This window comes from Nipponia nippon, unplaced genomic scaffold, assembly GCF_047370975.1.
Source record: "Nipponia nippon isolate SJK-2023a ecotype South Korea unplaced genomic scaffold, ASM4737097v1 scaffold_12, whole genome shotgun sequence".
NCBI classification, from domain to species: domain Eukaryota; kingdom Metazoa; phylum Chordata; class Aves; order Pelecaniformes; family Threskiornithidae; genus Nipponia; species Nipponia nippon.
The window spans coordinates 12,061,932-12,074,187 of NW_028262313.1; the positions used below are offsets into that span (position 1 = coordinate 12,061,932).

At 43.6% G+C, this 12,256-nt stretch overlaps 2 long non-coding RNA genes across 3 annotated transcripts in view; one reads left to right on the plus strand and one right to left on the minus strand.

Moving 5' to 3' along the window:
* Positions 1-12,256, minus strand: part of LOC148056697 (uncharacterized) — a 48,328-nt gene that overhangs the window by 16,859 nt on the left and 19,213 nt on the right. The gene's annotated exons all lie outside the window — the stretch shown is intronic.
* On the plus strand, positions 8,323-10,726 carry LOC148056698 (uncharacterized). Its single transcript, XR_015702447.1, has 2 exons — positions 8,323-8,966; positions 10,161-10,726. It is a non-coding gene; the product is annotated as an uncharacterized LOC148056698 (long non-coding RNA).

Below are 12,256 nucleotides of genomic sequence, written 5' to 3' on the forward strand. Positions count from 1 at the left end.
TGGCTTTCTTATGCATTTTGCCTGCAGGCTTCTAGATCATGTTAGTAGAAAATTGGACCAGGCTTGGTGTAACTCCACAAGTTATTCATACTCCTGTGTAAATTTGTGCACATGTGGAGTTATCCTATTGATGTCGCTCTGGAAATGATCATTCTTTCTAGCTACATCCTACCTTAAGGAGAAATCACTTCTATGTGCAATTTCACGGGTATTTCCATGCCTAAATAAAGAAGAAAACTTTGAGGCCAAATTTTAAAGATTTTGAAGAGATAATACCTGTGCTACATTTCAGTTGGAGATGTAATTGCTCAGTACTTGTGATTCCTTCATTGACATGGAAAAGGGAGACCATCTTCATGCTCAAGTGTTTATGTCTGTTTTGGGACCACAATGCTGCGTAATCCCCATTGAGGACACTGGGAGTTTCCCCTACACTGTAATTTGAGATATTAAAGTCATTAGTTCAGTGACTAATAATTAATCCTGCTAAAGAAAACAAACAAACAAAAAAACATTGGAAGGAAAAGACCTCTGAAGAGTCCCAGAATATTTACAAATCAATTTACTATAATGTCTGTTTTAAATGTAATCATATGAAATCATACTTGACGTTAATAATAATGCTTTAATGTGGTTTGCCTTAAAATTCTTATCATATTCCATGCTGTCTAGTTCACATTCACCTGGAATAGCCAGTGATATAAACAACAGATTTCAGAGTCAGACAGGTGTGGAAGTTAGTCCTACAACTTAGACTGTGTAACCTGTGGCTGTATTTTACAGGACCTCATAAATAACAACCAGCTTCTGCCTGTTCTTTGTCCTTTAAATTCATATAAGACCTTACGTATACACACAAAGGAAAGGAGAGTAAGAAGAGGAATGTATTCCAGATGGAAGAACTTGAACATAAAGTTATCTACAATCATGTATTGCATTTGTTTATGCCGTGTGGAAGAACATAACTTCTGTGCTTAACTGTTTTTCTTTAAAAGTGCCTATCACAGATTTCAAGAGCAGGCTGTAATAAACGCAAACAAGTGTTGTATTCATTCAGCTGTGGGTTTCTCCCGTTCACTCCTCTGCATTCTCTCGTCACTCTCAAAAATGAGAAACGCACGTTTCCAAGTGGGGGGATGAGGGGGCACTGGGATTGAGCTTTTTCTATGCAACCCTTGCTTTTTCACGATTCATTAAACCCTTTCTCCCTCGCGTGCAATTGGACCCCTCTCATTTACATGCATGAGGGATGCATAATTTTGAGAGAGGTACTGTGGTCCAAAAAAAAAAAAAAAGGGGGGAGACAGTCCTTGGGCCAGGGTGCAGAAGACACAGGAAAACTTGGTAAGAGCAACCCGTGTAGTGGTATTGCATCTCTTGAGTGAGCGAGCTGGTCCCACTGCGCAGTGTCGGCACTGTGCGGGGAAATGAACTGCTGCTGAGAAAGCTTTGGGCTGCCTCGACTGACCCCTGGGCCGGGGCTTACTTCAAAACCAATCTTTGCAGTGACCTCAGCTTCCCAGAGAAGTGCTGCTCTGTGTCAGGCAGCAAACAGCTCGGCTGACAGGGATCCTCTGCACATTGGCACCTGATTAATTAATTAATTATTGCTGATAGAGCATTCGGTGCTACTGTGCAGCCTCCAGGGCTTAAATCCCAGCCACTGAAGCTGAACTGATAGTTTTAGGGAGGTGGAAGGAAGAGACTCTGCTTCTCCCTTCCCCTGCACTATGGAAAATAACTCTTCGTATCCAATGGATTTTTCCTTGCAAGACAATGTCAGATGTTTAGTAGCATTTTTCCTCCTGTTCATGGTGGGGAAAATTCTCCAGCCAGGAGGTGAAATATTTCAGTTGGCTTTTTACTCAGCTAAACTTCTACTTAGAAAACTGCATCCCATGCTTAGTAGAAACTCTTCCTTTGCACCAGGTCTGTTCAGCTCATCTTTATGCAGCTTTTAAGGTTGTTGTGCCAATGCTGAGCTATGTTAAAAAAAGCTCTAACGTCATATCTCCCACTAGTAACTCCGGATTTATCAGTAAGATGAAAATATAATGAAGCCCATTATGATATAGATACTGAATAACAAAGCTTATTTTTTAAGCTGTGGTTTTGACTATGTAATGCATAGGCCAGACTGTCTGTGTGTGGGTCAGACAAAAAATTACACACTGGTACCTGCCCTGCAGGAGAACAACTGCTGTCTCTCTAGGAATACCTGCTCTGTCCTGCCTAGGCAGCTCTGCCTGCGGCTGTGCTTTCCAGCACTCCCTTAGGGGGAAAAAGCAAGAATTATTCTTTTCCTGGTACAAGGAACACTAGAGGCATTTGATGACACTGTGGGCAAAGTATAAATATATTCACGTTTCAGGTGAATTTCTTGCAAGAGAATCTGCGGTGCATGGAGCCTTAGTAATTTACTTCTGGAGACAGCAGTTGGCTTTATATGTCTTAAGGGATGATGCTTTATGGTGGTAATAATTTGGCAATTTTCAAACCCTTAACAGAAAAAAAGGATGTGATATTATGGTGTAGTACATAGGATTGTGTCTATTGTTAAATGTCAAAACTAATTTCAGGGGTTTTTTTAAATTATTTTTCTAATTATTTTTTATAAACTTGTTGAGTACATTCAATGGGAGAAAATATTTAAACACTATCTGGGCTAATATTTGTTTGCATGTTGTCGATGGGAAAAGTTTTTAAGGAATGAAATTTAAAAAGTACATAAATATACTAATGAGCGTTTCTTCTAAGCTCTTACTTTATATGCTCAAGCCCATCTTTTAGCTTAACTTCTATTTAAAAAGTTGAAAGAAACTAGGAAATCCCTGCAGAGAACAGCCAGCCACACTTCTGAATTTCAATGTGTCCTTCTAGACGAGCGCCTTTGATTTTAAATGGTAACGTTGTTGCTTTAATCAGGAGACAATCCTTATATATTAGTTGTACTGGCCTATAATTGTAAGAGCTAAATGATACACAAAACTGGATACACATCTTTGCAGGCCGATTAATGGGGAGGACTGAAAGCAAAAGTAAACACTAACCTTACAAAATAAAAGAAGTTAAAAGATAAGTGTTAAGGACCTTTTTCTTTTTGGAGAATAAAACAAGATTTAGTAGCTTTCCACTTAATTTAAATGAAAAGAATCGCTACCTTACATATTGCACTGATAATGCAGGGGAGAGCGAAAACAAAACCGTCTTTGTAGCAGTGACACCTCCTATAGATGTTGTGAAGAAACTTTTCCCCTTGGTATCTGCTAACCAATTCTAATTAATGCTGCACATTCCTCCACTGAAATCATTTAATGCATAACAAGGGGGGTTAAAAAAAAGAGAGAGAGAGAGAGAGAGAGAGAGAGAAGAAATTCTCAATGCTGATGATTGCCCTGTTCGAATTATGGGAGTGAAAGCCCGGGCCCCCTAACCTACTGTCTATAAAGCAGAGCTTTGAAAGAGAGCTGCGACCTACAAAAGCTGTCAATCTCCCTTGCCCCGAAAGCCTGGGTTCACATGGATTCAAGTGACAGCCCTCCTCCCCCGCACACAATACATCAATCTGTCTCTCCCCCGAGCACCCACAGCCCATTGTGCGAGCCGCAGGTGCCTAATATAGCACCCATGGCTGCCCCCCCGGCCCCCCCTGAGAACCGGCCCTGCACAAAGGGGCCCGGGCAGGGTGGAGGCGGGTGCGCGGCCGTGGGCAGATGGGCAGGGCACTGCTGGGAGGTGGCTGCCACACAGCCGCTTGGGGTTTTAACTTTTTTTTTGGGGGGGGGGGGGCAGCTCTGCTTCAGACCAGTGTCTTCCCCCCCTTTGGCAAACTTAGTCACCCACCAGTGGCAAGGGCTGGCGTGTGGTCTTTGGTGCTCAGTTTCTGGCATCTTGAAAAAATCTGTTGCAAATGGATGCCAGTACTTTCGAAGATATCAGTAAATACAGAGGTGGTGGCTGCTCCTGCCTGGCGCAGTGATCTGTAAAGGGTCTCAGACTCTCTTCCCATCATCTTAATAGGCAAACAAGCCCTGGAGATGTCTCTGTTCTGAATGACCTGCATCCATTCGGCACAAGGACAGTGTAGGCACCCAGCTGTCCAGGCACTGAAGGACGGTCCTGGAAGTCTGTGCTGCTCGTGGCTCTAAAAGGAACTGACTGCCCATTTGGTACTGGGCTTTGGCCAGTGAAGGTCTGGCCTGTAATAGTGTCGCAGGTTTTTTGTAGACTGTGAGTAAACTGCTTTGTCACTTGATGTCTCAGTTGCCTCTATGTAAAATGGACTGAAGGTTTTTCTCTTCTATCCACTCCTTCCCTTGTTGATAGAAACTTTAAATTTGGGGAGATGAGGATGTGTCTGTGTGACTGAGGAGGACATTTCTGCCATAAAACAAATTAGTGGCAGTGGTAATGTAGACGATGAAGAAGACTTGCATCCTGTGCTACATCCTGCTAATGCACAGTGATAAAAGTGGCACTGGTTCATCTGCTGCTGCTTTCCGTGTCTGAACTGTGAATGTTCCCCCCACACACTTTAGATCTGTGTTATTGAGTCAGGTTTAGAGAATCCAGAGAATAGCCATGGAGCTTAATGTCTCAGGAAACTGCAAAAGGAAACTGGATGTGGAGAAGGGGAAGCTCATCCATGCACATGCTGTTACAAGTGGTGCATAACTGGCTATTACGGTTGGTTATTTCCCAACGCTTACAGCACAGATCTCCTATTCTGATTTCTTTCAGTGGAAGTACATAGTCTGCTCCTGAGTAAACCAAGAAGCCTTGTAAGCCCAGAAGTTACTCAATAACCTTGCCTTTACTGAAGTTAAAATCTGCGTGAAATAAGCTTCTTCCAATTCCCCTTTATATATATAAAAAAAACCAAACAAGCAAGCAAACAAAAAATAACAGCACAAGCTTGCCTTCTTTAAGTTCCTTTCCAGATCATTTTGTTCTAAAACATCCCAGCAAATCTGCCTTTCTCATCACCAGTGACACAGCTCCATTATTTCAGAGCTGCACACACACCTGCAGGCTTTGCTGGGCGGTGGGGACATCCCAGAGCTCAGTAGCATGGCTGCTACAGCAGTGTGACTCCTGCAGCACTGAGTTGAGTGCAGGCTAATTGCTGAAGTATTTCCTTTGCTTTTGGTGAGGTTTTGCTTCAGTGATTGCAAATTAAAGTGACAATGCAATTCAAGTCAGCACAATGAAATGATGCTCTCGCTGCTTTGATCTTGGTCCTTAGATAGATAACTCCTTAAAAATAAAAAAGGAACTGCCAACTAATTTGGTACTAAGCGTCAGTCAGAGATCAAAAATGTCAAAGTGCAGAGCCTGCTTGTAGGTGTGATGATAACATCTGTAGGTGAAGACAGGCAAAATTTTTCTGATTCTCCTGCAGCAGTTAAGTGTGTTCCACTTTGCTAGCTAAAGAGCTATGTTTCAACTTTCATTTCAGAGGGTTGTTTTAAAAACACCAGCCAGAGCTGGGGCTGAAAGAAACAGCAGTGCAGCACAGTCCAAGCCAGCCAGGTGAGCCTAGTGGCAAAACTGTTTATTTTGAGGAAAAAAAATCACAGATATAGGATGCCAGCTCTGTTGCAGTGAAGCAAGAAGCTGAGCATATGAACAGAAACAGTTTCATGGCTGTTAACTTTTTCTCAGTTTGGACTGACAGAGCACCTTCAGGCAGATTTTGAGCCTCCTGCCAAAACATATGACAAAAGCAAATTCAAACTAGTATTGGCATGTCTCAGCAATTTCTTACAGTCTGAGATCAAATGATCATGTTGTTTGATACTTACGGTTTTCTTCACTTGCCTTCAAGAACACGAGTGGATTATTCAGTATATCAGAACATGGAAAAGCTCAGCTGTTTCAAGCCAAGCTTTATCTACAACAGGTTTCTACTGCTGTCAATAGTAAAAATTCTCTACCTTCAAGTGTAGGACCAAGTCATTAAATTGGAGGCTTACAGAAATTCTCATATTCACTTCTGGGAATGTTGCTGTCAAGTAGCAGCTTTTGTTTCCTTTTCAGGGCTGAGTCATCTCCAAAGTGCCTTGAAGATTCAGTGTTTAATATAGTTCATTAGACAGGGATGCCCAGCCTTTGCTGGGACATGGCAACAGCACAAAACAAAAATTATCTGGGTAGCATCATAGTTTGCTTTCCTTCTTGACCTTAATCTTAGCTTTTAAATTCTTGTGGCCACAAATGACATGCAAATGTTTCCCTGAAGCCAGCACTTCACCAAAGATTTGAGAAAGACACCCTTTTGCCTTGAGCAGGGGTTCAACCAGGCAAAAAAAAAAGGACGTGCCTGACCTCTCTGTCATGGTTATCTATCTGCACAAGAAGTCAGGGTCTGGCAGTCCTGGCTGAACAGTGCTCTGAATCAAGCTTTGTTCTCCTGAACTTAAACTACTTCGGGGAAGTTTAAATCTATGCTCAGTAAGGGAAAAAGTAGTCTAAATATGACATCTCTCTTTGAAGGCAGCTGCTATCACTGAGCAATAAATTAAAAAAAAAAAAAACGAACCTAGGCTAGCTCTTCAAAAGACCTATCTGCTTCTTTCTTATATAAGCAACCTCTTGCACACACACAAGTTAAAAATAAAGGCAACAGCCTGGACAGTAAGATGAGCTTAACTCATCTGAAGTACAATTTGCAGTAAGGAAACTGGAACTAAACTATGGAAGTGATTCATTAGCCATATATTCAGCTCCAGCACAGTGTTGCAGACAGTTATGCTGGGCCTTAATTGCTTCTGTTAACATTGTATTCTAGAGCTCATTAGTGATAAACAATGTGTATTAATATCATTCAGACAAGAACTAAAGATTAAGGTGGAAATCCATTTGCTGTGATGGCCATTAGTCAATTCAAAGCTGTCGAATGATGCTTGAGAATCTAATAGGAATTGGGAGAGTCAATATTTCATCAGGCAGATCCTCTCATCTTCCTGTGAAAAATTCTTTGTCTAAAAAAAGTTGCTTAATGAAAAGTGCATGCTTGAAAAGGACACATACTAAGTACTGTCCTATTGGTCTCCTCAACAGTTTAAATTATGAGGAGTGGATAAGGGCAATTTTGGATCTGATAGAAGCATGTCCACTTTAGGAGGACTGTGCTGCTTGTCACAGTGGTAATTTGGCCCAGTGTTGCCAACTTAAATATTTTCAAATGTAGAGAGTTCTCAGCCTCAGGTCCATTTTCTGGCTCCAAGCAGGTTACTTGCTTTTTTGTAAGTGACACTACGCTGGGATTTCTCCAGACGTGACTGACTGAGAACACAATTTGTTACGCCTTGTTCTTAATTCATAGTAGGGGGATCCCACAAATGGCTCAGCACCAGAGATATGAACATGAAATGTGCCAGCAGCACAAATAGTCTTGTTCACACTCAGAAGCAGTTGTAGAGTAAGTTTGCCTGCTCCCTCCCCATACAGCATTTCTTCTCCCCTGTCTTCCTGAGTGCCAACAAATGTCCATTTCTGTTTATAACTTTGCTTTGAATGTCTTTTTCCTTAGGATGTAGAAGACCCCCATTGCTGGCAGCCTGTGTGATCTGAGGAACAAACATGGTGCGGGTGACACAAAGACACAAGCAGCAGCTTCAGCCCTGCAGTGGGGGCACTTCGGCCCCTGTTCCCAGGTCTGGAGCGGTAAGTCACATCTGTCCATCTGGTGTTTGTTCTCCCAAGTAAAGGGATGAAGTAAAGGGAGGGAGTATATCAAGTAAAGGGCGGGAATGGGGTCCTGGATATTTGAATGGGAGCCCAGTTCTGGTGTAGAAGTTTGTAGGAGGATCTGGAACATCTTGAGAGAGTTCAACAGAACTTGAAAAAAGGAACTTAAAGTCTTTAAGGTTAAATTTGAGAAACTGCCTCTTTTTAGTTTATTTTAAAAAATAGCAGAGGTATTTTGACTATTGATTTACTTATAAAACAGGACATCTGGAAAGAAGGCCTTTCTATGTGTGTTTATAAAAGGCCTAGCAAGATTTAACAGCTAGGAGCAGAAATTTGCTACCTTCAGCGAAGGTGCCATTTCTTGCCAATAAGGGGATTGTACACTGAAAGGTCTTGCTTGGGTGTGCTCATAGAGCGTCATTGTTTGGAATACATCTCCAAGATATATTTTATTCAACCTCTGGGAAAAATTTTGTAACCTGTATATGCAGGAGGTCAGACTAGATGACCCTAATGCTGCCCATCATAGCCCTAGAACTCAAACTGCTATGAAAGTTGGAAAAGTGCTAGAAAATCAGCTGCATGTATTTGTACAAAATTGCATGTGATTTCTCTTGACAAGTTTCACATATGAATTGCCTGTCCCTCACCAAAGGAACCCCAATTTCCTCTACATTTTTGGTTGCTACCTGTAATGTGGTTCATCTAAAGAAATTACTCCAGCCCACACCTGAGGAAGTCAGCATAAGGGTTTCTGTTATCAGAGATCCCCTATTCCTGATGCTGAATGTCTGCAGCAGCATTTAGGGTGATAATTGCTAATGTCAGCACAATGACCTCATGTTTAGCCTCGTTTCTTATTTATTCTCCAGTGCATTCATTTCTTTCTCTTTTCAGGGGAATTAAGAGGGCATTTCAGTTTACAGGAGGCAGCACAGCTGATCCGTGTGGCTGCGTTTGCCAAAGCCCCGGACTTTCCAGAACACAAAACGCCTGAAGTTACCCTTCTCACTTCGCTCTCCAAAAGGCGCTAGGTGTCCAATGCCTGCCGCTAATCCTGCCTTTATTTCTCCCAGCTGAGAGCCGGATCCGGTCTGTGGCTGCCGCGGGACTTTAACAGCGAGGGGCTCCTGGCGGCAGCGGGGAGGGGGAGACGCTTTTGCCCGGGGCCGGGCTCCCGGCGCGCACCCGGGGAGCGGCTCGCTCCTGTGCGCAGGCAGGGAGCGCCGCCTGCCGCAGGAGCCGCACGGAGCAAGAGGAGCCTGCGGCAGGTACGAGCTACCGGTAATACTTTAATTTAAGCTCACCTCCAGATTTTTGTCAGCTGCTTAACTCGAGGCTAGAGCTCAGATAATGCCCTCCCTAGCTGTCACTGATGCTCCAGGGTGCTACAGGAGAAGCGCTGATGGAGTTACTACAGCTTGTCTAGGAAAAGGAATTTGTTGCATGGGTCTTCTTCTGTTTTGATTTTTCAAATAGAAAGAAAATGTTATGCTTTATCTTTTATCTTTTGAGAAGCAGAACACTTTCAGATGTTTATAATACTGACATCATTCAAAACTGCATGCTCTAAAATGAGTACCAAAGATGCAGTTCTGATATTTTGTAACCTAAGCCTTTAGTGGATCATTTCAGCAGCTAATCACCACTGTAAATCAGAAGAAAATCTTAATTTACACCAACTGAGGGTATGAATTTTCTGTTTTAAATGGTGAATGGCAAAAAAATGATCTGTTAAAAACAATTTGTCTGTGACTCAGGACTCTTTCTGAAGCATATGATCTTGAAGACCAATTTGATCAATGACTGTCAGAGCCCTGAGGGCACTAATAGGCCTTAATGGCCCTGAGCAGCCTCACCTGGGGCCTCCCCTCCACACCCTGCCCATGGGCTCAGGAGCTGCTTTAATCTGAGCCCTGGACTTTCAGTATCTGCTTGAGCTGCTCTGCATGAAAACTGGTTTCTGGCTCAGCCACAGCCATGCCTTGGCTGTCCTTGGACCCTGATTTGTGGACTCATGTCCTAGGCAGATATTAGATCTGTCTCATCACCGTGGCCCTGCCTGGCTATCCCAGGGCTGTGTCTGATGCTGGATATTTTTGCTGGACTTGACTGTGAGCTGTGGATTGACTTCCTAAACTTGCCTTGCCACTATGGACTTGTCTCGTGATCCAGAATCTCGGTTGAACCTGGCTGCCCCCCTGGCCTGCCCTGCTCCCTCACTGGGGGTGGCGGGATGGGTCCTGGCTGGTGAGGTCCTGCCCTGATGGCTGGGTTATCCCCTCGGGTCCTGGCTCCCCATCCCTTGGAGAGCAGCCAGCCTTTTCTGCAGCTTGAAAATGATCGGACAGATGAGCTAAAAGATACTAGCTTATAGCTGCTATGTGCTACCAAATCTTAGTAGAGACCAGGTTGACATGATGCAGTTTTAATATAAATGCTGATACCTCTCCATTCTTTTGTAGCACTCATCTCGGTGAAGAAGGAGAAGAAACTGTATTTCTGAGGTATAATTTAACCACTGCTGTGGTAAGAAGCCAGCAGTTGTGCTGCCAGTCCTGGGTTGTTTTCCCTGCCCAGCAAAGCCTGCAGGTTAGGATGTATTTCAGAAATAACATGGCTGTGTGAGGAGAAAAGGAGACTTGCTGGGGCAATCACATTGTTGCAGAGCAAAAGTGATGTGGAAAGAAAATGACGAATTACAAAGCTCAGTCCAAGCAAGGAGGTCACAAGGACACCTCTAAGTACTCAGACACTGAAGATTTTTAACACTTTGTTTGTGGACAAGAGCATGTGAAAACAAGTAATCTGCATGTTTACAACTGCTGCACCTCTTGGCCGTAGCTAGTGTTACAGAAGTCTACTTGGATTTCAGGTTAGAAGACTTTCCTACCAAGGTGCCAAAAAGTAGTCCAGAAGCATGGCTGGATTGTACTGAGTGTATGAAGGGATTAAACTTGAAGAAAGCATTTCAGTGAGTTGCACCACTGTATTTAGAGCTATTTCAAATAAATGGCACTTTCCCCTTGCATGAGATCTTCTCTTTAGTTTTATTACCCTAATTCTCCTCCTTCTACCTCCTCAATCAGATGTATCTGTGTGGGATCATCTTCCAGACCTGAGAGAGATGGAGGAGTTCAGTATGACTAGGGTAGAAGGAAGGATGTTGTGCTGCTTTGTTGCAGTGCTCCAGAGGAGGTGGGGGAGTTGAGCAGTGGCAGAGGGCTCTTATCTGTGTTGGCCTGTGGAGTCCTGGACATGGAAGTAAGTGGTTTGCTGGGAAAATGTGCCAGTGCCTCCCTGGGGCTCTGCCAGGCCCTATCAGAAGTGATTTTCAGAGTTAGTCTCCCTCTACTCGCACCTCAGTGGCCCTGATGTCCACCTCCTACTGCACAGCCGGAAGTCCCATGTCAACCCATGCCAAGTCCTGTATCTCAACATCTCCGGCCTTGTTGCTGTTTGATGGTTTGAGTCCCTTTGCATCTGGCATGCCTCCATGTCCTTTGAGTTCTCTTTAATCTGTGGCACTGAAATAGAAGCAGTGGTTGCCTGAAGTGGCTTTCTGAAGGAAATATTGCCCAGCTCCAAAGGAGACAGAGCAGGAGAACATTTGAGTACCGTATATTTAACCTTGAAAGAGGTTAAATATAACCGAATAGAACTCTCGGCTCTTCTGCTTTTGCCGTTGTCATTATGTGGCAACAGAAAAGCTTCTGATGTGCAGAGCTATGCCCTGTGTAGCACCCAGGGGTAAGTGAAAAGCACTCCTGTGTTGGATTTTTTTTCTTGGTCTCACCAAATGCTGCAGGTGCACATGCTTGTTGATCCTAGAGAAATGCCTGAAGCAGGGCCACTGCAGATTTGCTGGAGGCTGGGGATAATGCGTCACCAGATGATAAGTTCTGTGTTGCTCAGATTTTGCAGGGGGGACTTCATTTGAAGGGACTCAACTCAGCTGGAGCTTTTTGTTCTGGAGAAAAACTAAAACTCACCTCACTGAAGTGGGAAAGAGTCTGGGGAACAGATGCATCAATGACTTTCTGTGGAGACCTAAAAATTGTGCAGAGATGTTTTACATGGCCTTTACTATGCTAGTTTTACTCAGGCTGAAAGCAGTCCCATTTGCATATCATGGTAAGCAGCTGTCACTTGTTCCATTGGCCAACAAAGTCCCCTCAGAGAACAACAAGCCTTTGAGTCTTTGGTTTAATGCTGTGTTTAGAAAAGGTCAACATTTCCCTCCTTAGAATGTGAGCTTTCCGTGAAGCTTTAGAAGTGCAGGTAACAGTAATCTAAATATGCTGAGCAGCTTTGTAACTACTCTCTTTGCAGTTGTGCTAGTACCAGTCTTCAGCATGAAAACCCAGCTGCAGCAGAGGAAACCAGAAACCAGTGCTGGTTAGCTGTGCTCAGCTCTGCCTCAAATGAGGGCAGAGCACTACACTTAGCTCAGCCCTTTGCTCTCACTCTCTGCCCATCTTTTGTATCCCAACTATTGAGCAGAATGTAGTTGTATAATTGTGGGTCAGCCAAGGGAGTTGCTGTGGCTGGACGATGAATC